The following is a 23,444-nucleotide window of genomic DNA, read 5'->3' on the forward strand; positions in this document are numbered from 1 at the left end:
GTGCTCTTACAGCCTACCGGGAAAATCTCTTCCAAAGGCCTGTGAAACGCAGTTTCTTTGCAGGCCTGATCTGGCTGAAGTAGGACTTCTGCTCTGGGTGTGCTACTTTGCCCTAGAGCTGAAAGGCACAACGTGCAGGCTTCTTTCCAAAGGGCGAGTTGGGCCCCACAGCATCTTGCTTCCAGCTCTTTGGGAAGCTAAGAAACAACTCGCTCTGCACAGTGCTCTTACAGCCTACCGGGAACATCTCTTCCAAAGGCCTGTGAAACGCAGTTTCTTTGCAGGCCTGATCTGGCTGAAGTAGGACTTCTGCTCTGGGTGTGCTACTTTGCCCTAGAGCTGAAAGGCACAACGTGCAGGCTTCTTTCCAAAGGGTGAGTTGGGCCCCACAGCATCTTGCTTCCAGCTCTTTGGGAAGCAAAGAAACAACTGGCTCTGCACAGTGCTCTTACAGCCTAGTGGGAACATCTCCTCCAAAGGCCTGTGAAACGCAGTGTCTTTGCAGGCCTGATCTGGCTGAAGTAGGACTTCTGCTCTGGGTGCGCTACTTTGCCCTAGAGCTGAAAGGCACAACGTGCAGGCTTCTTTCCAAAGGGCGAGTTGGGCCCCACAGCATCTTGCTTCCAGCTCTTTGGGAAGCTAAGAAACAACTCGCTCTGCACAGTGCTCTTACAGCCTACCGGGAACATCTCTTCCAAAGGCCTGTGAAACGCAGTTTCTTTGCAGGCCTGATCTGGCTGAAGTAGGACTTCTGCTCTGGGTGTGCTACTTTGCCCTAGAGCTGAAAGGCACAACGTGCAGGCTTCTTTCCAAAGGGCGAGTTGGGCCCCACAGCATCTTGCTTCCAGCTCTTTGGGAAGCTAAGAAACAACTCGCTCTGCACAGTGCTCTTACAGCCTACCGGGAACATCTCTTCCAAAGGCCTGTGAAACGCAGTTTCTTTGCAGGCCTGATCTGGCTGAAGTAGGACTTCTGCTCTGGGTGTGCTACTTTGCCCTAGAGCTGAAAGGCACAACGTGCAGGCTTCTTTCCAAAGGGCGAGTTGGGCCCCACAGCATCTTGCTTCCAGCTCTTTGGGAAGCTAAGAAACAACTCGCTCTGCACAGTGCTCTTACAGCCTACCGGGAACATCTCTCCCAAAGGCCTGTGAAACGCAGTTTCTTTGCAGGCCTGATCTGGCTGAAGTAGGACTTCTGCTCTGGGTGTGCTACTTTGCCCTAGAGCTGAAAGGCACAACGTGCAGGCTTCTTTCCAAAGGGCGAGTTGGGCCCCACAGCATCTTGCTTCCAGCTCTTTGGGAAGCTAAGAAACAACTCGCTCTGCACAGTGCTCTTACAGCCTACCGGGAACATCTCTTCCAAAGGCCTGTGAAACGCAGTTTCTTTGCAGGCCTGATCTGGCTGAAGTAGCACTTCTGCTCTGGGTGTGCTACTTTGCCCTAGAGCTGAAAGGCACAACGTGCAGGCTTCTTTCCAAAGGGCGAGTTGGGCCCCACAGCATCTTGCTTCCAGCTCTTTGGGAAGCTAAGAAACAACTCGCTCTGCACAGTGCTCTTACAGCCTACCGGGAACATCTCTTCCAAAGGCCTGTGAAACGCAGTTTCTTTGCAGGCCTGATCTGGCTGAAGTAGGACTTCTGCTCTGGGTGTGCTACTTTGCCCTAGAGCTGAAAGGCACAACGTGCAGGCTTCTTTCCAAAGGGCGAGTTGGGCCCCACAGCATCTTGCTTCCAGCTCTTTGGGAAGCTAAGAAACAACTCGCTCTGCACAGTGCTCTTACAGCCTACCGGGAACATCTCTTCCAAAGGCCTGTGAAACGCAGTTTCTTTGCAGGCCTGATCTGGCGGAAGTAGGACTTCTGCTCTGGGTGTGCTACTTTGCCCTAGAGCTGAAAGGCACAACGTGCAGGCTTCTTTCCAAAGGGCGAGTTGGGCCCCACAGCATCTTGCTTCCAGCTCTTTGGGAAGCTAAGAAACAACTCGCTCTGCACAGTGCTCTTACAGCCTAGTGGGAACATCTCTTCCAAAGGCCTGTGAAACGCAGTTTCTTTGTAGGCCTGATCTGGCTGAAGTAGGACTTCTGCTCTGGGTGTGCTACTTTGCCCTAGAGCTGAAAGGCACAACGTGCAGGCTTCTTTCCAAAGGGCGAGTTGGGCCCCACAGCATCTTGCTTCCAGCTCTTTGGGAAGCTAAGAAACAACTCGCTCTGCACAGTGCTCTTACAGCCTACCGGGAACATCTCTTCCAAAGGCCTGTGAAACGCAGTTTCTTTGCAGGCCTGATCTGGCTGAAGTAGGACTTCTGCTCTGGGTGTGCTACTTTGCCCTAGAGCTGAAAGGCACAACGTGCAGGCTTATTTCCAAAGGGCGAGTTGGGCCCCACAGCATCTTGCTTCCAGCTCTTTGGGAAGCTAAGAAACAACTCGCTCTGCACAGTGCTCTTACAGCCTACCGGGAACATCTCTCCCAAAGGCCTGTGAAACGCAGTTTCTTTGCAGGCCTGATCTGGCTGAAGTAGGACTTCTGCTCTGGGTGTGCTACTTTGCCCTAGAGCTGAAAGGCACAACGTGCAGGCTTCTTTCCAAAGGGCGAGTTGGGCCCCACAGCATCTTGCTTCCAGCTCTTTGGGAAGCTAAGAAACAACTCGCTCTGCACAGTGCTCTTACAGCCTAGTGGGAACATCTCTTCCAAAGGCCTGTGAAACGCAGTTTCTTTGCAGGCCTGATCTGGCTGAAGTAGGACTTCTGCTCTGGGTGTGCTACTTTGCCCTAGAGCTGAAAGGCACAACGTGCAGGCTTCTTTCCAAAGGGCGAGTTGGGCCCCACAGCATCTTGCTTCCAGCTCTTTGGGAAGCTAAGAAACAACTCGCTCTGCACAGTGCTCTTACAGCCTACCGGGAACATCTCTTCCAAAGGCCTGTGAAACGCAGTTTCTTTGCAGGCCTGATCTGGCTGAAGTAGGACTTCTGCTCTGGGTGTGCTACTTTGCCCTAGAGCTGAAAGGCACAACGTGCAGGCTTCTTTCCAAAGGGCGAGTTGGGCCCCACAGCATCTTGCTTCCAGCTCTTTGGGAAGCTAAGAAACAACTCGCTCTGCACAGTGCTCTTACAGCCTACCGGGAACATCTCTTCCAAAGGCCTGTGAAACGCAGTTTCTTTGCAGGCCTGATCTGGCTGAACTAGGACTTCTGCTCTGGGTGTGCTACTTTGCCCTAGAGCTGAAAGGCACAACGTGCAGGCTTCTTTCCAAAGGGCGAGTTGGGCCCCACAGCATCTTGCTTCCAGCTCTTTGGGAAGCTAAGAAACAACTCGCTCTGCACAGTGCTCTTACAGCCTACCGGGAACATCTCTTCCAAAGGCCTGTGAAACGCAGTTTCTTTGCAGGCCTGATCTGGCTGAAGTAGCACTTCTGCTCTGGGTGTGCTACTTTGCCCTAGAGCTGAAAGGCACAACGTGCAGGCTTCTTTCCAAAGGGCGAGTTGGGCCCCACAGCATCTTGCTTCCAGCTCTTTGGGAAGCTAAGAAACAACTCGCTCTGCACAGTGCTCTTACAGCCTAGTGGGAACATCTCTTCCAAAGGCCTGTGAAACGCAGTTTCTTTGCAGGCCTGATCTGGCTGAAGTAGGACTTCTGCTCTGGGTGTGCTACTTTGCCCTAGAGCTGAAAGGCACAACGTGCAGGCTTCTTTCCAAAGGGCGAGTTGGGCCCCACAGCATCTTGCTTCCAGCTCTTTGGGAAGCTAAGAATCAACTCGCTCTGCACAGTGCTCTTACAGCCTACCGGGAAAATCTCTTCCAAAGGCCTGTGAAACGCAGTTTCTTTGCAGGCCTGATCTGGCTGAAGTAGGACTTCTGCTCTGGGTGTGCTACTTTGCCCTAGAGCTGAAAGGCACAACGTGCAGGCTTCTTTCCAAAGGGCGAGTTGGGCCCCACAGCATCTTGCTTCCAGCTCTTTGGGAAGCTAAGAAACAACTCGCTCTGCACAGTGCTCTTACAGCCTACCGGGAACATCTCTTCCAAAGGCCTGTGAAACGCAGTTTCTTTGCAGGCCTGATCTGGCTGAAGTAGGACTTCTGCTCTGGGTGTGCTACTTTGCCCTAGAGCTGAAAGGCACAACGTGCAGGCTTCTTTCCAAAGGGTGAGTTGGGCCCCACAGCATCTTGCTTCCAGCTCTTTGGGAAGCAAAGAAACAACTGGCTCTGCACAGTGCTCTTACAGCCTAGTGGGAACATCTCCTCCAAAGGCCTGTGAAACGCAGTGTCTTTGCAGGCCTGATCTGGCTGAAGTAGGACTTCTGCTCTGGGTGCGCTACTTTGCCCTAGAGCTGAAAGGCACAACGTGCAGGCTTCTTTCCAAAGGGCGAGTTGGGCCCCACAGCATCTTGCTTCCAGCTCTTTGGGAAGCTAAGAAACAACTCGCTCTGCACAGTGCTCTTACAGCCTACCGGGAACATCTCTTCCAAAGGCCTGTGAAACGCAGTTTCTTTGCAGGCCTGATCTGGCTGAAGTAGGACTTCTGCTCTGGGTGTGCTACTTTGCCCTAGAGCTGAAAGGCACAACGTGCAGGCTTCTTTCCAAAGGGCGAGTTGGGCCCCACAGCATCTTGCTTCCAGCTCTTTGGGAAGCTAAGAAACAACTCGCTCTGCACAGTGCTCTTACAGCCTACCGGGAACATCTCTTCCAAAGGCCTGTGAAACGCAGTTTCTTTGCAGGCCTGATCTGGCTGAAGTAGGACTTCTGCTCTGGGTGTGCTACTTTGCCCTAGAGCTGAAAGGCACAACGTGCAGGCTTCTTTCCAAAGGGCGAGTTGGGCCCCACAGCATCTTGCTTCCAGCTCTTTGGGAAGCTAAGAAACAACTCGCTCTGCACAGTGCTCTTACAGCCTACCGGGAACATCTCTTCCAAAGGCCTGTGAAACGCAGTTTCTTTGCAGGCCTGATCTGGCTGAAGTAGGACTTCTGCTCTGGGTGTGCTACTTTGCCCTAGAGCTGAAAGGCACAACGTGCAGGCTTCTTTCCAAAGGGCGAGTTGGGCCCCACAGCATCTTGCTTCCAGCTCTTTGGTAAGCTAAGAAACAACTCGCTCTGCACAGTGCTCTTACAGCCTACCGGGAACATCTCTTCCAAAGGCCTGTGAAATGCAGTTTCTTTGCAGGCCTGATCTGGCTGAAGTAGGACTTCTGCTCTGGGTGTGCTACTTTGCCCTAGAGCTGAAAGGCACAACGTGCAGGCTTCTTTCCAAAGGGCGAGTTGGGCCCCACAGCATCTTGCTTCCAGCTCTTTGGGAAGCTAAGAAACAACTCGCTCTGCACAGTGCTCTTACAGCCTACCGGGAACATCTCTTCCAAAGGCCTGTGAAACGCAGTTTCTTTGCAGGCCTGATCTGGCTGAAGTAGCACTTCTGCTCAGGGTGTGCTACTTTGCCCTAGAGCTGAAAGGCACAACGTGCAGGCTTCTTTCCAAAGGGCGAGTTGGGCCCCACAGCATCTTGCTTCCAGCTCTTTGGGAAGCTAAGAAACAACTGGCTCTGCACAGTGCTCTTACAGCCTAGTGGGAACATCTCCTCCAAAGGCCTGTGAAACGCAGTGTCTTTGCAGGCCTGATCTGGCTGAAGTAGGACTTCTGCTCTGGGTGTGCTACTTTGCCCTAGAGCTGAAAGGCACAACGTGCAGGCTTCTTTCCAAAGGGCGAGTTGGGCCCCACAGCATCTTGCTTCCAGCTCTTTGGGAAGCTAAGAAACAACTCGCTCTGCACAGTGCTCTTACAGCCTACCGGGAACATCTCTTCCAAAGGCCTGTGAAACGCAGTTTCTTTGCAGGCCTGATCTGGCTGAAGTAGGACTTCTGCTCTGGGTGTGCTACTTTGCCCTAGAGCTGAAAGGCACAACGTGCAGGCTTCTTTCCAAAGGGCGAGTTGGGCCCCACAGCATCTTGCTTCCAGCTCTTTGGGAAGCTAAGAAACAACTCGCTCTGCACAGTGCTCTTACAGCCTAGTGGGAACATCTCTTCCAAAGGCCTGTGAAACGCAGTTTCTTTGCAGGCCTGATCTGGCGGAAGTAGGACTTCTGCTCTGGGTGTGCTACTTTGCCCTAGAGCTGAAAGGCACAACGTGCAGGCTTCTTTCCAAAGGGCGAGTTGGGCCCCACAGCATCTTGCTTCCAGCTCTTTGGGAAGCTAAGAAACAACTCGCTCTGCACAGTGCTCTTACAGCCTACCGGGAACATCTCTTCCAAAGGCCTGTGAAACGCAGTTTCTTTGCAGGCCTGATCTGGCTGAAGTAGGACTTCTGCTCTGGGTGTGCTACTTTGCCCTAGAGCTGAAAGGCACAACGTGCAGGCTTCTTTCCAAAGGGCGAGTTGGGCCCCACAGCATCTTGCTTCCAGCTCTTTGGGAAGCTAAGAAACAACTCGCTCTGCACAGTGCTCTTACAGCCTACCGGGAACATCTCTCCCAAAGGCCTGTGAAACGCAGTTTCTTTGCAGGCCTGATCTGGCTGAAGTAGGACTTCTGCTCTGGGTGTGCTACTTTGCCCTAGAGCTGAAAGGCACAACGTGCAGGCTTCTTTCCAAAGGGCGAGTTGGGCCCCACAGCATCTTGCTTCCAGCTCTTTGGGAAGCTAAGAAACAACTCGCTCTGCACAGTGCTCTTACAGCCTACCGGGAACATCTCTTCCAAAGGCCTGTGAAACGCAGTTTCTTTGCAGGCCTGATCTGGCTGAAGTAGCACTTCTGCTCTGGGTGTGCTACTTTGCCCTAGAGCTGAAAGGCACAACGTGCAGGCTTCTTTCCAAAGGGTGAGTTGGGCCCCACAGCATCTTGCTTCCAGCTCTTTGGGAAGCTAAGAAACAACTGGCTCTGCACAGTGCTCTTACAGCCTAGTGGGAACATCTCCTCCAAAGGCCTGTGAAACGCAGTGTCTTTGCAGGCCTGATCTGGCTGAAGTAGGACTTCTGCTCTGGGTGCGCTACTTTGCCCTAGAGCTGAAAGGCACAACGTGCAGGCTTCTTTCCAAAGGGCGAGTTGGGCCCCACAGCATCTTGCTTCCAGCTCTTTGGGAAGCTAAGAAACAACTCGCTCTGCACAGTGCTCTTACAGCCTACCGGGAACATCTCTTCCAAAGGCCTGTGAAACGCAGTTTCTTTGCAGGCCTGATCTGGCTGAAGTAGGACTTCTGCTCTGGGTGTGCTACTTTGCCCTAGAGCTGAAAGGCACAACGTGCAGGCTTCTTTCCAAAGGGCGAGTTGGGCCCCACAGCATCTTGCTTCCAGCTCTTTGGGAAGCTAAGAAACAACTCGCTCTGCACAGTGCTCTTACAGCCTACCGGGAACATCTCTTCCAAAGGCCTGTGAAACGCAGTTTCTTTGCAGGCCTGATCTGGCTGAAGTAGGACTTCTGCTCTGGGTGTGCTACTTTGCCCTAGAGCTGAAAGGCACAACGTGCAGGCTTCTTTCCAAAGGGCGAGTTGGGCCCCACAGCATCTTGCTTCCAGCTCTTTGGGAAGCTAAGAAACAACTCGCTCTGCACAGTGCTCTTACAGCCTACCGGGAACATCTCTTCCAAAGGCCTGTGAAACGCAGTTTCTTTGCAGGCCTGATCTGGCTGAAGTAGGACTTCTGCTCTGGGTGTGCTACTTTGCCCTAGAGCTGAAAGGCACAACGTGCAGGCTTCTTTCCAAAGGGCGAGTTGGGCCCCACAGCATCTTGCTTCCAGCTATTTGGGAAGCTAAGAAACAACTCGCTCTGCACAGTGCTCTTACAGCCTACCGGGAACATCTCTTCCAAAGGCCTGTGAAACGCAGTTTCTTTGCAGGCCTGATCTGGCTGAAGTAGGACTTCTGCTCTGGGTGTGCTACTTTGCCCTAGAGCTGAAAGGCACAACGTGCAGGCTTCTTTCCAAAGGGCGAGTTGGGCCCCACAGCATCTTGCTTCCATCTCTTTGGGAAGCTAAGAAACAACTCGCTCTGCACAGTGCTCTTACAGCCTAGTGGGAACATCTCTCCCAAAGGCCTGTGAAACGCAGTTTCTTTGCAGGCCTGATCTGGCTGAAGTAGGACTTCTGCTCTGGGTGTGCTACTTTGCCCTAGAGCTGAAAGGCACAACGTGCAGGCTTCTTTCCAAAGGGCGAGTTGGGCCCCACAGCATCTTGCTTCCAGCTCTTTGGGAAGCTAAGAAACAACTCGCTCTGCACAGTGCTCTTACAGCCTACCGGGAACATCTCTTCCAAAGGCCTGTGAAACGCAGTTTCTTTGCAGGCCTGATCTGGCTGAAGTAGCACTTCTGCTCTGGGTGTGCTACTTTGCCCTAGAGCTGAAAGGCACAACGTGCAGGCTTCTTTCCAAAGGGCGAGTTGGGCCCCACAGCATCTTGCTTCCAGCTCTTTGGGAAGCTAAGAAACAACTCGCTCTGCACAGTGCTCTTACAGCCTACCGGGAACATCTCTTCCAAAGGCCTGTGAAACGCAGTTTCTTTGCAGGCCTGATCTGGCTGAAGTAGGACTTCTGCTCTGGGTGTGCTACTTTGCCCTAGAGCTGAAAGGCACAACGTGCAGGCTTCTTTCCAAAGGGCGAGTTGGGCCCCACAGCATCTTGCTTCCAGCTCTTTGGGAAGCTAAGAAACAACTCGCTCTGCACAGTGCTCTTACAGCCTAGTGGGAACATGTCTTCCAAAGGCCTGTGAAACGCAGTTTCTTTGCAGGCCTGATCTGGCTGAAGTAGGACTTCTGCTCTGGGTGTGCTACTTTGCCCTAGAGCTGAAAGGCACAACGTGCAGGCTTCTTTCCAAAGGGCGAGTTGGGCCCCACAGCATCTTGCTTCCAGCTCTTTGGGAAGCTAAGAAACAACTCGCTCTGCACAGTGCTCTTACAGCCTACCGGGAACATCTCTTCCAAAGGCCTGTGAAACGCAGTTTCTTTGCAGGCCTGATCTGGCTGAAGTAGGACTTCTGCTCTGGGTGTGCTACTTTGCCCTAGAGCTGAAAGGCACAACGTGCAGGCTTCTTTCCAAAGGGCGAGTTGGGCCCCACAGCATCTTGCTTCCAGCTCTTTGGGAAGCTAAGAAACAACTCGCTCTGCACAGTGCTCTTACAGCCTACCGGGAACATCTCTTCCAAAGGCCTGTGAAACGCAGTTTCTTTGCAGGCCTGATCTGGCTGAAGTAGGACTTCTGCTCTGGGTGTGCTACTTTGCCCTAGAGCTGAAAGGCACAACGTGCAGGCTTCTTTCCAAAGGGCGAGTTGGGCCCCACAGCATCTTGCTTCCAGCTATTTGGTAAGCTAAGAAACAACTCGCTCTGCACAGTGCTCTTACAGCCTACCGGGAACATCTCTTCCAAAGGCCTGTGAAACGCAGTTTCTTTGCAGGCCTGATCTGGCTGAAGTAGGACTTCTGCTCTGGGTGTGCTACTTTGCCCTAGAGCTGAAAGGCACAACGTGCAGGCTTCTTTCCAAAGGGCGAGTTGGGCCCCACAGCATCTTGCTTCCAGCTCTTTGGGAAGCTAAGAAACAACTCGCTCTGCACAGTGCTCTTACAGCCTACCGGGAACATCTCTCCCAAAGGCCTGTGAAACGCAGTTTCTTTGCAGGCCTGATCTGGATGAAGTAGGACTTCTGCTCTGGGTGTGCTACTTTGCCCTAGAGCTGAAAGGCACAACGTGCAGGCTTCTTTCCAAAGGGCGAGTTGGGCCCCACAGCATCTTGCTTCCAGCTCTTTGGGAAGCTAAGAAACAACTCGCTCTGCACAGTGCTCTTACAGCCTACCGGGAACATCTCTTCCAAAGGCCTGTGAAACGCAGTTTCTTTGCAGGCCTGATCTGGCTGAAGTAGCACTTCTGCTCTGGGTGTGCTACTTTGCCCTAGAGCTGAAAGGCACAACGTGCAGGCTTCTTTCCAAAGGGCGAGTTGGGCCCCACAGCATCTTGCTTCCAGCTCTTTGGGAAGCTAAGAAACAACTCGCTCTGCACAGTGCTCTTACAGCCTACCGGGAACATCTCTTCCAAAGGCCTGTGAAACGCAGTTTCTTTGCAGGCCTGATCTGGCTGAAGTAGGACTTCTGCTCTGGGTGTGCTACTTTGCCCTAGAGCTGAAAGGCACAACGTGCAGGCTTCTTTCCAAAGGGCGAGTTGGGCCCCACAGCATCTTGCTTCCAGCTCTTTGGGAAGCTAAGAAACAACTCGCTCTGCACAGTGCTCTTACAGCCTAGTGGGAACATCTCTTCCAAAGGCCTGTGAAACGCAGTTTCTTTGCAGGCCTGATCTGGCGGAAGTAGGACTTCTGCTCTGGGTGTGCTACTTTGCCCTAGAGCTGAAAGGCACAACGTGCAGGCTTCTTTCCAAAGGGCGAGTTGGGCCCCACAGCATCTTGCTTCCAGCTCTTTGGGAAGCTAAGAAACAACTCGCTCTGCACAGTGCTCTTACAGCCTACCGGGAACATCTCTTCCAAAGGCCTGTGAAACGCAGTTTCTTTGCAGGCCTGATCTGGCTGAAGTAGGACTTCTGCTCTGGGTGTGCTACTTTGCCCTAGAGCTGAAAGGCACAACGTGCAGGCTTCTTTCCAAAGGGCGAGTTGGGCCCCACAGCATCTTGCTTCCAGCTCTTTGGGAAGCTAAGAAACAACTCGCTCTGCACAGTGCTCTTACAGCCTACCGGGAACATCTCTCCCAAAGTCCTGTGAAACGCAGTTTCTTTGCAGGCCTGATCTGGCTGAAGTAGGACTTCTGCTCTGGGTGTGCTACTTTGCCCTAGAGCTGAAAGGCACAACGTGCAGGCTTCTTTCCAAAGGGCGAGTTGGGCCCCACAGCATCTTGCTTCCAGCTCTTTGGGAAGCTAAGAAACAACTCGCTCTGCACAGTGCTCTTACAGCCTACCGGGAACATCTCTTCCAAAGGCCTGTGAAACGCAGTTTCTTTGCAGGCCTGATCTGGCTGAAGTAGCACTTCTGCTCTGGGTGTGCTACTTTGCCCTAGAGCTGAAAGGCACAACGTGCAGGCTTCTTTCCAAAGGGCGAGTTGGGCCCCACAGCATCTTGCTTCCAGCTATTTGGGAAGCTAAGAAACAACTCGCTCTGCACAGTGCTCTTACAGCCTACCGGGAACATCTCTTCCAAAGGCCTGTGAAACGCAGTTTCTTTGCAGGCCTGATCTGGCTGAAGTAGGACTTCTGCTCTGGGTGTGCTACTTTGCCCTAGAGCTGAAAGGCACAACGTGCAGGCTTCTTTCCAAAGGGCGAGTTGGGCCCCACAGCATCTTGCTTCCATCTCTTTGGGAAGCTAAGAAACAACTCGCTCTGCACAGTGCTCTTACAGCCTACCGGGAACATCTCTCCGAAAGGCCTGTGAAACGCAGTTTCTTTGCAGGCCTGATCTGGCTGAAGTAGGACTTCTGCTCTGGGTGTGCTAATTTGCCCTAGAGCTGAAAGGCACAACGTGCAGGCTTCTTTCCAAAGGGCGAGTTGGGCCCCACAGCATCTTGCTTCCAGCTCTTTGGGAAGCTAAGAAACAACTCGCTCTGCACAGTGCTCTTACAGCCTACCGGGAACATCTCTTCCAAAGGCCTGTGAAACGCAGTTTCTTTGCAGGCCTGATCTGGCTGAAGTAGGACTTCTGCTCTGGGTGTGCTACTTTGCCCTAGAGCTGAAAGGCACAACGTGCAGGCTTCTTTCCAAAGGGCGAGTTGGGCCCCACAGCATCTTGCTTCCAGCTCTTTGGGAAGCTAAGAAACAACTCGCTCTGCACAGTGCTCTTACAGCCTACCGGGAACATCTCTTCCAAAGGCCTGTGAAACGCAGTTTCTTTGCAGGCCTGATCTGGCGGAAGTAGGACTTCTGCTCTGGGTGTGCTACTTTGCCCTAGAGCTGAAAGGCACAACGTGCAGGCTTCTTTCCAAAGGGCGAGTTGGGCCCCACAGCATCTTGCTTCCAGCTCTTTGGGAAGCTAAGAAACAACTCGCTCTGCACAGTGCTCTTACAGCCTAGTGGGAACATCTCTTCCAAAGGCCTGTGAAACGCAGTTTCTTTGCAGGCCTGATCTGGCTGAAGTAGGACTTCTGCTCTGGGTGTGCTACTTTGCCCTAGAGCTGAAAGGCACAACGTGCAGGCTTCTTTCCAAAGGGCGAGTTGGGCCCCACAGCATCTTGCTTCCAGCTCTTTGGGAAGCTAAGAAACAACTCGCTCTGCACAGTGCTCTTACAGCCTACCGGGAACATCTCTTCCAAAGGCCTGTGAAACGCAGTTTCTTTGCAGGCCTGATCTGGCTGAAGTAGCACTTCTGCTCTGGGTGTGCTACTTTGCCCTAGAGCTGAAAGGCACAACGTGCAGGCTTCTTTCCAAAGGGCGAGTTGGGCCCCACAGCATCTTGCTTCCAGCTCTTTGGGAAGCTAAGAAACAACTCGCTCTGCACAGTGCTCTTACAGCCTACCGGGAACATCTCTCCCAAAGGCCTGTGAAACGCAGTTTCTTTGCAGGCCTGATCTGGCTGAAGTAGGACTTCTGCTCTGGGTGTGCTACTTTGCCCTAGAGCTGAAAGGCACAACGTGCAGGCTTCTTTCCAAAGGGCGAGTTGGGCCCCACAGCATCTTGCTTCCAGCTCTTTGGGAAGCTAAGAAACAACTCGCTCTGCACAGTGCTCTTACAGCCTACCGGGAACATCTCTTCCAAAGGCCTGTGAAACGCAGTTTCTTTGCAGGCCTGATCTGGCTGAAGTAGCACTTCTGCTCTGGGTGTGCTACTTTGCCCTAGAGCTGAAAGGCACAACGTGCAGGCTTCTTTCCAAAGGGCGAGTTGGGCCCCACAGCATCTTGCTTCCAGCTCTTTGGGAAGCTAAGAAACAACTCGCTCTGCACAGTGCTCTTACAGCCTACCGGGAACATCTCTTCCAAAGGCCTGTGAAACGCAGTTTCTTTGCAGGCCTGATCTGGCTGAAGTAGGACTTCTGCTCTGGGTGTGCTACTTTGCCCTAGAGCTGAAAGGCACAACGTGCAGGCTTCTTTCCAAAGGGCGAGTTGGGCCCCACAGCATCTTGCTTCCAGCTCTTTGGGAAGCTAAGAAACAACTCGCTCTGCACAGTGCTCTTACATCCTACCGGGAACATCTCTTCCAAAGGCCTGTGAAACGCAGTTTCTTTGCAGGCCTGATCTGGCTGAAGTAGGACTTCTGCTCTGGGTGTGCTACTTTGCCCTAGAGCTGAAAGGCACAACGTGCAGGCTTCTTTCCAAAGGGCGAGTTGGGCCCCACGGCATCTTGCTTCCAGCTCTTTGGGAAGCTAAGAAACAACTCGCTCTGCACAGTGCTCTTACAGCCTACCGGGAACATCTCTTCCAAAGGCCTGTGAAACGCAGTTTCTTTGCAGGCCTGATCTGGCTGAAGTAGCACTTCTGCTCTGGGTGTGCTACTTTGCCCTAGAGCTGAAAGGCACAACGTGCAGGCTTCTTTCCAAAGGGCGAGTTGGGCCCCACAGCATCTTGCTTCCAGCTCTTTGGGAAGCTAAGAAACAACTCGCTCTGCACAGTGCTCTTACAGCCTACCGGGAACATCTCTTCCAAAGGCCTGTGAAACGCAGTTTCTTTGCAGGCCTGATCTGGCTGAAGTAGGACTTCTGCTCTGGGTGTGCTACTTTGCCCTAGAGCTGAAAGGCACAACGTGCAGGCTTCTTTCCAAAGGGCGAGTTGGGCCCCACAGCATCTTGCTTCCAGCTCTTTGGGAAGCTAAGAATCAACTCGCTCTGCACAGTGCTCTTACAGCCTACCGGGAAAATCTCTTCCAAAGGCCTGTGAAACGCAGTTTCTTTGCAGGCCTGATCTGGCTGAAGTAGGACTTCTGCTCTGGGTGTGCTACTTTGCCCTAGAGCTGAAAGGCACAACGTGCAGGCTTCTTTCCAAAGGGCGAGTTGGGCCCCACAGCATCTTGCTTCCAGCTCTTTGGGAAGCTAAGAAACAACTCGCTCTGCACAGTGCTCTTACAGCCTACCGGGAACATCTCTTCCAAAGGCCTGTGAAACGCAGTTTCTTTGCAGGCCTGATCTGGCTGAAGTAGCACTTCTGCTCTGGGTGTGCTACTTTGCCCTAGAGCTGAAAGGCACAACGTGCAGGCTTCTTTCCAAAGGGCGAGTTGGGCCCCACAGCATCTTGCTTCCAGCTCTTTGGGAAGCTAAGAATCAACTCGCTCTGCACAGTGCTCTTACAGCATACCGGGAAAATCTCTTCCAAAGGCCTGTGAAACGCAGTTTCTTTGCAGGCCTGATCTGGCTGAAGTAGGACTTCTGCTCTGGGTGTGCTACTTTGCCCTAGAGCTGAAAGGCACAACGTGCAGGCTTCTTTCCAAAGGGCGAGTTGGGCCCCACAGCATCTTGCTTCCAGCTCTTTGGGAAGCTAAGAAACAACTCGCTCTGCACAGTGCTCTTACAGCCTAGTGGGAACATCTCCTCCAAAGGCCTGTGAAACGCAGGGTCTTTGCAGGCCTGATCTGGCTGAAGTAGGACTTCTGCTCTGGGTGTGCTACTTTGCCCTAGAGCTGAAAGGCACAACGTGCAGGCTTCTTTCCAAAGGGCGAGTTGGACCCCACAGCATCTTGCTTCCAGCTCTTTGGGAAGCTAAGAAACAACTCGCTCTGCACAGTGCTCTTACAGCCTAGTGGGAACATCTCTTCCAAAGGCCTGTGAAACGCAGTTTCTTTGCAGGCCTGATCTGGCTGAAGTAGGACTTCTGCTCTGGGTGTGCTACTTTGCCCTAGAGCTGAAAGGCACAACGTGCAGGCTTCTTTCCAAAGGGCGAGTTGGGCCCCACAGCATCTTGCTTCCAGCTCTTTGGGAAGCTAAGAAACAACTCGCTCTGCACAGTGCTCTTACAGCCTACCGGGAACATCTCTTCCAAAGGCCTGTGAAACGCAGTGTCTTTGCAGGCCTGATCTGGCTGAAGTAGGACTTCTGCTCTGGGTGTGCTACTTTACCCTAGAGCTGAAAGGCACAACGTGCAGGCTTCTTTCCAAAGGGCGAGTTGGGCCCCACAGCATCTTGCTTCCAGCTCTTTGGGAAGCTAAGAAACAACTCGCTCTGCACAGTGCTCTTACAGCCTACCGGGAACATCTCTTCCAAAGGCCTGTGAAACGCAGTTTCTTTGCAGGCCTGATCTGGCTGAAGTAGGACTTCTGCTCTGGGTGTGCTACTTTGCCCTAGAGCTGAAAGGCACAACGTGCAGGCTTCTTTCCAAAGGGCGAGTTGGGCCCCACAGCATCTTGCTTCCAGCTCTTTGGGAAGCTAAGAAACAACTCGCTCTGCACAGTGCTCTTACAGCCTACCGGGAACATCTCTTCCAAAGGCCTGTGAAACGCAGTTTCTTTGCAGGCCTGATCTGGCTGAAGTAGGACTTCTGCTCTGGGTGTGCTACTTTGCCCTAGAGCTGAAAGGCACAACGTGCAGGCTTCTTTCCAAAGGGCGAGTTGGGCCCCACAGCATCTTGCTTCCAGCTCTTTGGGAAGCTAAGAAACAACTCGCTCTGCACAGTGCTCTTACAGCCTACCGGGAACATCTCTTCCAAAGGCCTGTGAAACGCAGTTTCTTTGCAGGCCTGATCTGGCTGAAGTAGCACTTCTGCTCTGGGTGTGCTACTTTGCCCTAGAGCTGAAAGGCACAACGTGCAGGCTTCTTTCCAAAGGGCGAGTTGGGCCCCACAGCATCTTGCTTCCAGCTCTTTGGGAAGCTAAGAAACAACTCGCTCTGCACAGTGCTCTTACAGCCTACCGGGAACATCTCTTCCAAAGGCCTGTGAAACGCAGTTTCTTTGCAGGCCTGATCTGGCTGAAGTAGGACTTCTGCTCTGGGTGTGCTACTTTGCCCTAGAGCTGAAAGGCACAACGTGCAGGCTTCTTTCCAAAGGGCGAGTTGGGCCCCACAGCATCTTGCTTCCAGCTCTTTGGGAAGCTAAGAATCAACTCGCTCTGCACAGTGCTCTTACAGCCTACCGGGAAAATCTCTTCCAAAGGCCTGTGAAACGCAGTTTCTTTGCAGGCCTGATCTGGCTGAAGTAGGACTTCTGCTCTGGGTGTGCTACTTTGCCCTAGAGCTGAAAGGCACAACGTGCAGGCTTCTTTCCAAAGGGCGAGTTGGGCCCCACAGCATCTTGCTTCCAGCTCTTTGGGAAGCTAAGAAACAACTCGCTCTGCACAGTGCTCTTACAGCCTACCGGGAACATCTCTTCCAAAGGCCTGTGAAACGCAGTTTCTTTGCAGGCCTGATCTGGCTGAAGTAGCACTTCTGCTCTGGGTGTGCTACTTTGCCCTAGAGCTGAAAGGCACAACGTGCAGGCTTCTTTCCAAAGGGCGAGTTGGGCCCCACAGCATCTTGCTTCCAGCTCTTTCGGAAGCTAAGAAACAACTCGCTCTGCACAGTGCTCTTACAGCCTACCGGGAACATCTCTTCCAAAGGCCTGTGAAACGCAGTTTCTTGCAGGCCTGATCTGGCTGAAGTAGGACTTCTGCTCCGGGTGTGCTACTTTGCCCTAGAGCTGAAAGGCACAACGTGCAGGCTTCTTTCCAGAGGGCGAGTTGGGCCCCACAGCATCTTGCTTCCAGCTCTTTGGGAAGCTAAGAAACAACTCGCTCTGCACAGTGCTCTTACAGCCTACCGGGAACATCTCTTCCAAAGGCCTGTGAAACGCAGTTTCTTCCAGGCCTGATCTGGCCGAAGTAGGACTTCTGCTCTGGGTGTGCTACTTTGCCCTAGAGCTGAAAGGCACAACGTGCAGGCTTCTTTCCAAAGGGCGAGTTGGGCCCCACAGCATCTTGCTTCCAGCTCTTTGGGAAGCTAAGAAACCACTCGCTCTGCACAGTGCTCTTACAGCCTAGTGGGAACATCTCTTCCAAAGGCCTGTGAAACGCAGTTTCTTTGCAGGCCTGATCTGGCTGAAGTAGGACTTCTGCTCTGGGTGTGCTACTTTGCTCTAGAGCTGAAAGGCACAACGTGCAGGCTTCTTTCCAGAGGGCGAGTTGGGCCCCACAGAATCTTGCTTCCAGCTCTTTGGGAAGGTAAGAAACAACTCGCTCTGCACAGTGCTCTTACAGCCTAGTGGGAACATCTCTTCCAAAGGCCTGTGAAACGCAGTTTCTTTGCAGGCCTGATCTGGCTGAAGTAGGACTTCTGCTCTGGGTGTGCTACTTTGCCCCAGAGCTGAAAGGCACAACGTGCAGGCTTCTTTCCAAAGGGCGAGTTGGGCCCCACAGCATCTTGCTTCCAGCTCTTTGGGAAGCTAAGAAACAACTCGCTCTGCACAGTGCTCTTACAGCCTACCGGGAACATCTCTTCCAAAGGCCTGTGAAACGCAGTTTCTTTGCAGGCCTTATCTGGCTGAAGTAGGACTTCTGCTCTGGGTGTGCTACTTTGCCCTAGAGCTGAAAGGCATAACGTGCAGGCTTCTTTCCAAAGGGCGAGTTGGGCCCCACAGCGTCTTGCTTCCAGCTCTTTGGGAAGCTAAGAAACAACTCGCTCTGCACAGTGCTCTTACAGCCTACCGGGAACATCTCTTCCAAAGGCCTGTGAAACGCAGTTTCTTTGCAGGCCTGATCTGGCTGAAGTAGGACTTCTGCTCTGGGTGTGCTACTTTGCCCTAGAGCTGAAAGGCACAACGTGCAGGCTTCTTTCCAAAGGGCGAGTTGGGCCCCACAGCATCTCGCTTCCAGCTCTTTGGGAAGCTAAGAAACAACTCGCTCTGCACAGTGCTCTTACAGCCTACCGGGAACATCTCTTCCAACGGCCTGTGAAACGCAGTTTCTTTGCAGGCCTGATCTGGCTGAAGTAGGACTTCTGCTCTGGGTGTGCTACTTTGCCCTAGAGCTGAAAGGCACAACGTGCAGGCTTCTTTCCAAAGGGCGAGTTGTGCCCCACAGCATCTTGCTTCCAGCTCTTTGGGAAGCTAAGAAACAACTCGCTCTGCACAGTGCTCTTACAGCCTACCGGGAACATCTCTCCCAAAGTCCTGTGAAACGCAGTTTCTTTGCAGGCCTTATCTGGCTGAAGTAGGACTTCTGCTCTGGGTGTGCTACTTTGCCCTAGAGCTGAAAGGCACAACGTGCAGGCTTCATTCCAAAGGGCGAGTTGGGCCCCACAGCATCTTGCTTCCAGCTCTTTGGGAAGCTAAGAAACAACTCGCTCTGCACAGTGCTCTTACAGCCTACCGGGAACATCTCTTCCAAAGGCCTGTGAAACGCAGTTTCTTTGCAGGCCTGATCTGGCTGAAGTAGCACTTCTGCTCTGGGTGTGCTACTTTGCCCTAGAGCTGAAAGGCACAACGTGCAGGCTTCTTTCCAAAGGGCGAGTTGGGCCCCACAGCATCTTGCTTCCAGCTCTTTGGGAAGCTAAGAAACAACTCGCTCTGCACAGTGCTCTTACAGCCTACCGGGAACATCTCTTCCAAAGGCCTGTGAAACGCAGTTTCTTTGCAGGCCTGATCTGGCTGAAGTAGGACTTCTGCTATGGGTGTGCTACTTTGCCCTAGAGCTGAAAGGCACAACGTGCAGGCTTCTTTCCAAAGGGCGAGTTGGGCCCCACAGCATCTTGCTTCCAGCTCTTTGGGAAGCTAAGAAACAACTCGCTCTGCACAGTGCTCTTACAGCCTACCGGGAACATCTCTTCCAAAGGCCTGTGAAACGCAGTTTCTTTGCAGGCCTGATCTGGCTGAAGTAGCACTTCTGCTCTGGGTTTGCTACTTTGCCCTAGAGCTGAAAGGCACAACGTGAAGTCTTCCTTCCAAAGGGCGAGTTGGGCCCCACAGCATCTTGCTTCCAGCTCTTTGGGAAGCTAAGAAACAACTCGCTCTGCACAGTGCTCTTACAGCCTACCGGGAACATCTCTTCCAAAGGCCTGTGAAACGCAGTTTCTTTGCAGGCCTGATCTGGCTGAAGTAGGACTTCTGCTCTGGGTGTGCTACTTTGCCCTAGAGCTGAAAGGCACAACGTGCAGGCTTCTTTCCAAAGGGCGAGTTGGGCCCCACAGCATCTTGCTTCCAGCTCTTTGGGAAGCTAAGAAACAACTCGCTCTGCACAGTGCTCTTACAGCCTAGTGGGAACATCTCTTCCAAAGGCCTGTGAAACGCAGTTTCTTTGCAGGCCTGATCTGGCTGAAGTAGGACTTCTGCTCTGGGTGTGCTACTTTGCCCTAGAGCTGAAAGGCACAACGTGCAGGCTTCTTTCCAAAGGGCGAGTTGGGCCCCACAGCATCTTGCTTCCAGCTCTTTGGGAAGCTAAGAAACAACTCGCTCTGCACATTGCTCTTACAGCCTACCGGGAACATCTCTTCCAAAGGCCTGTGAAACGCAGTTTCTTTGCAGGCCTGATCTGGCTGAAGTAGCACTTCTGCTCTGGGTGTGCTACTTTGCCCTAGAGCTGAAAGGCACAACGTGCAGGCTTCTTTCCAAAGGGCGAGTTGGGCCCCACAGCATCTTGCTTCCAGCTCTTTGGGAAGCTAAGAAACAACTCGCTCTGCACAGTGCTCTTACAGCCTAGTGGGAACATGTCTTCCAAAGGCCTGTGAAACGCAGTTTCTTTGCAGGCCTGATCTGGCTGAAGTAGGACTTCTGCTCTGGGTGTGCTACTTTGCCCTAGAGCTGAAAGGCACAACGTGCAGGCTTCTTTCCAAAGGGCGAGTTAGGCCCCACAGCATCTTGCTTCCAGCTCTTTGGGAAGCTAAGAAACAACTCGCTCTGCACAGTGCTCTTACAGCCTACCGGGAACATCTCTTCCAAAGGCCTGTGAAACGCAGTTTCTTTGCAGGCCTGATCTGGCTGAAGTAGGACTTCTGCTCTGGGTGTGCTACTTTGCCCTAGAGCTGAAAGGCACAACGTGCAGGCTTCTTTCCAAAGGGCGAGTTGGGCCCCACAGCATCTTGCTTCCAGCTCTTTGGGAAGCTAAGAAACAACTCGCTCTGCACAGTGCTCTTACAGCCTACCGGGAACATCTCTTCCAAAGGCCTGTGAAACGCAGTTTCTTTGCAGGCCTGATCTGGCGGAAGTAGGACTTCTGCTCTGGGTGTGCTACTTTGCCCTAGAGCTGAAAGGCACAACGTGCAGGCTTCTTTCCAAAGGGCAAGTTGGGCCCCACAGCATCTTGCTTCCAGCTCTTTGGGAAGCTAAGGAACAACTCGCTCTGCACAGTGCTCTTACAGCCTACCGGGAACATCTCTTCCAAAGGCCTGTGAAACGCAGTTTTTTGCAGGCCTGATCTGGCTGAAGTAGGACTTCTGCTCTGGGTGTGCTACTTTGCCCTAGAGCTGAAAGGCACAACGTGCAGGCTTCTTTCCAAAGGGCGAGTTGGGCCCCACAGCATCTTGCTTCCAGCTCTTTGGGAAGCTAAGAAACAACTCGCTCTGCACAGTGCTCTTACAGCCTACCGGGAACATCTCTTCCAAAGGCCTGTGAAACGCAGTTTCTTTGCAGGCCTGATCTGGCTGAAGTAGGACTTCTGCTCTGGGTGTGCTACTTTGCCCTAGAGCTGAAAGGCACAACGTGCAGGCTTCTTTCCAAAGGGCGAGTTGTGCCCCACAGCATCTTGCTTCCAGCTCTTTGGGAAGCTAAGAAACAACTCGCTCTGCACAGTGCTCTTACAGCCTACCGGGAACATCTTTCCCAAAGGCCTGTGAAACGCAGTTTCTTTGCAGGCCTGATCTGGCTGAAGTAGGACTTCTGCTCTGGGTGTGCTACTTTGCCCTAGAGCTGAAAGGCACAACGTGCAGGCTTCTTTCCAAAGGGCGAGTTGGGCCCCACAGCATCTTGCTTCCAGCTCTTTGGGAAGCTAAGAATCAACTCGCTCTGCACAGTGCTCTTACAGCCTACCGGGAAAATCTCTTCCAAAGGCCTGTGAAACGCAGTTTCTTTGCAGGCCTGATCTGGCTGAAGTAGGACTTCTGCTCTGGGTGTGCTACTTTGCCCTAGAGCTGAAAGGCACAACGTGCAGGCTTCTTTCCAAAGGGCGAGTTGGGCCCCACAGCATCTTGCTTCCAGCTCTTTGGGAAGCTAAGAAACAACTCGCTCTGCACAGTGCTCTTACAGCCTACCGGGAACATCTCTTCCAAAGGCCTGTGAAACGCAGTTTCTTTGCAGGCCTGATCTGGCTGAAGTAGGACTTCTGCTCTGGGTGTGCTACTTTGCCCTAGAGCTGAAAGGCACAACGTGCAGGCTTCTTTCCAAAGGGCGAGTTGGGCCCCACAGCATCTTGCTTCCAGCTCTTTCGGAAGCTAAGAAACAACTCGCTCTGCACAGTGCTCTTACAGCCTACCGGGAACATCTCTTCCAAAGGCCTGTGAAACGCAGTTTCTTGCAGGCCTGATCTGGCTGAAGTAGGACTTCTGCTCCGGGTGTGCTACTTTGCCCTAGAGCTGAAAGGCACTACGTGCAGGCTTCTTTCCAGAGGGCGAGTTGGGCCCCACAGCATCTTGCTTCCAGCTCTTTGGGAAGCTAAGAAACAACTCGCTCTGCACAGTGCTCTTACAGCCTACCGGGAACATGTCTTCCAAAGGCCTGTGAAACGCAGTTTCTTCCAGGCCTGATCTGGCCGAAGTAGGACTTCTGCTCTGGGTGTGCTACTTTGCCCTAGAGCTGAAAGGCACAACGTGCAGGCTTCTTTCCAAAGGGCGAGTTGGGCCCCACAGCATCTTGCTTCCAGCTCTTTGGGAAGCTAAGAAACAACTCGCTCTGCACAGTGCTCTTACAGCCTAGTGGGAACATCTCTTCCAAAGGCCTGTGAAACGCAGTTTCTTTGCAGGCCTGATCTGGCTGAAGTAGGACTTCTGCTCTGGGTGTGCTACTTTGCTCTAGAGCTGAAAGGCACAACGTGCAGGCTTCTTTCCAGAGGGCGAGTTGGGCCCCACAGAATCTTGCTTCCAGCTCTTTGGGAAGGTAAGAAACAACTCGCTCTGCACAGTGCTCTTACAGCCTAGTGGGAACATCTCTTCCAAAGGCCTGTGAAACGCAGTTTCTTTGAAGGCCTGATCTGGCTGAAGTAGGACTTCTGCTCTGGGTGTGCTACTTTGCCCTAGAGCTGAAAGGCACAACGTGCAGGCTTCTTTCCAAAGGGCGAGTTGGGCCCCACAGCATCTTGCTTCCAGCTCTTTGGGAAGCTAAGAAACAACTCGCTCTGCACAGTGCTCTTACAGCCTACCGGGAACATCTCTTCCAAAGGCCTGTGAAACGCAGTTTCTTTGCAGGCCTGATCTGGCTGAAGTAGGACTTCTGCTCTGGGTGTGCTACTTTGCCCTAGAGCTGAAAGGCACAACGTGCAGGCTTCTTTCCAAAGGGCGAGTTTGGCCCCACAGCATCTCGCTTCCAGCTCTTTGGGAAGCTAAGAAACAACTCGCTCTGCACAGTGCTCTTACAGCCTACCGGGAACATCTCTTCCAACGGCCTGTGAAACGCAGTTTCTTTGCAGGCCTGATCTGGCTGAAGTAGGACTTCTGCTCTGGGTGTGCTACTTTGCCCTAGAGCTGAAAGGCACAACGTGCAGGCTTCTTTCCAAAGGGCGAGTTGGGCCCCACAGCATCTTGCTTCCAGCTCTTTGGGAAGCTAAGAAACAACTCCCTCTGCACAGTGCTCTTACAGCCTACCGGGAACATCTCTTCCAAAGGCCTGTGAAACGCAGTTTCTTTGCAGGCCTGATCTGGCTGAAGTAGGACTTCTGCTCTGGGTGTGCTACTTTGCTCTAGAGCTGAAAGGCACAACGTGCAGGCTTCTTTCCAGAGGGCGAGTTGGGCCCCACAGAATCTTGCTTCCAGCTCTTTGGGAAGCTAAGAAACAACTCGCTCTGCACAGTGCTCTTACAGCCTAGTGGGAACATCTCTTCCAAAGGCCTGTGAAACGCAGTTTCTTTGCAGGCCTGATCTGGCTGAAGTAGGACTTCTGCTCTGGGTGTGCTACTTTGCCCTAGAGCTGAAAGGCACAACGTGCAGGCTTCTTTCCAAAGGGCGAGTTGGGCCCCACAGCATCTTGCTTCCAGCTCTTTGGGAAGCTAAGAAACAACTCGCTCTGCACAGTGCTCTTACAGCCTACCGGGAACATCTCTCCCAAAGGCCTGTGAAACGCAGTTTCTTTGCAGGCCTGATCTGGCTGCAGTAGGACTTCTGCTCTGGGTGTGCTGCTTTGCCCTAGAGCTGAAAGGCACAACGTGCAGGCTTCTTTCCAAAGGGCGAGTTGGGCCCCACAGCATCTTGCTTCCAGCTCTTTGGGAAGCTAAGAAACAACTCGCTCTGCACAGTGCTCTTACAGCCTACCGGGAACATCTCTTCCAAAGGCCTGTGAAACGCAGTTTCTTTGCAGGCCTGATCTGGCTGAAGTAGGACTTCTGCTCTGGGTGTGCTACTTTGCCCTAGAGCTGAAAGGCACAACGTGCAGGCTTCTTTCCAAAGGGCGAGTTGTGCCCCACAGCATCTTGCTTCCAGCTCTTTGGGAAGCTAAGAAACAACTCGCTCTGCACAGTGCTCTTACAGCCTACCGGGAA

Source organism: Equus caballus, chromosome 17 (genome assembly GCF_041296265.1).
Source record: "Equus caballus isolate H_3958 breed thoroughbred chromosome 17, TB-T2T, whole genome shotgun sequence".
Taxonomy (NCBI): domain Eukaryota; kingdom Metazoa; phylum Chordata; class Mammalia; order Perissodactyla; family Equidae; genus Equus; species Equus caballus.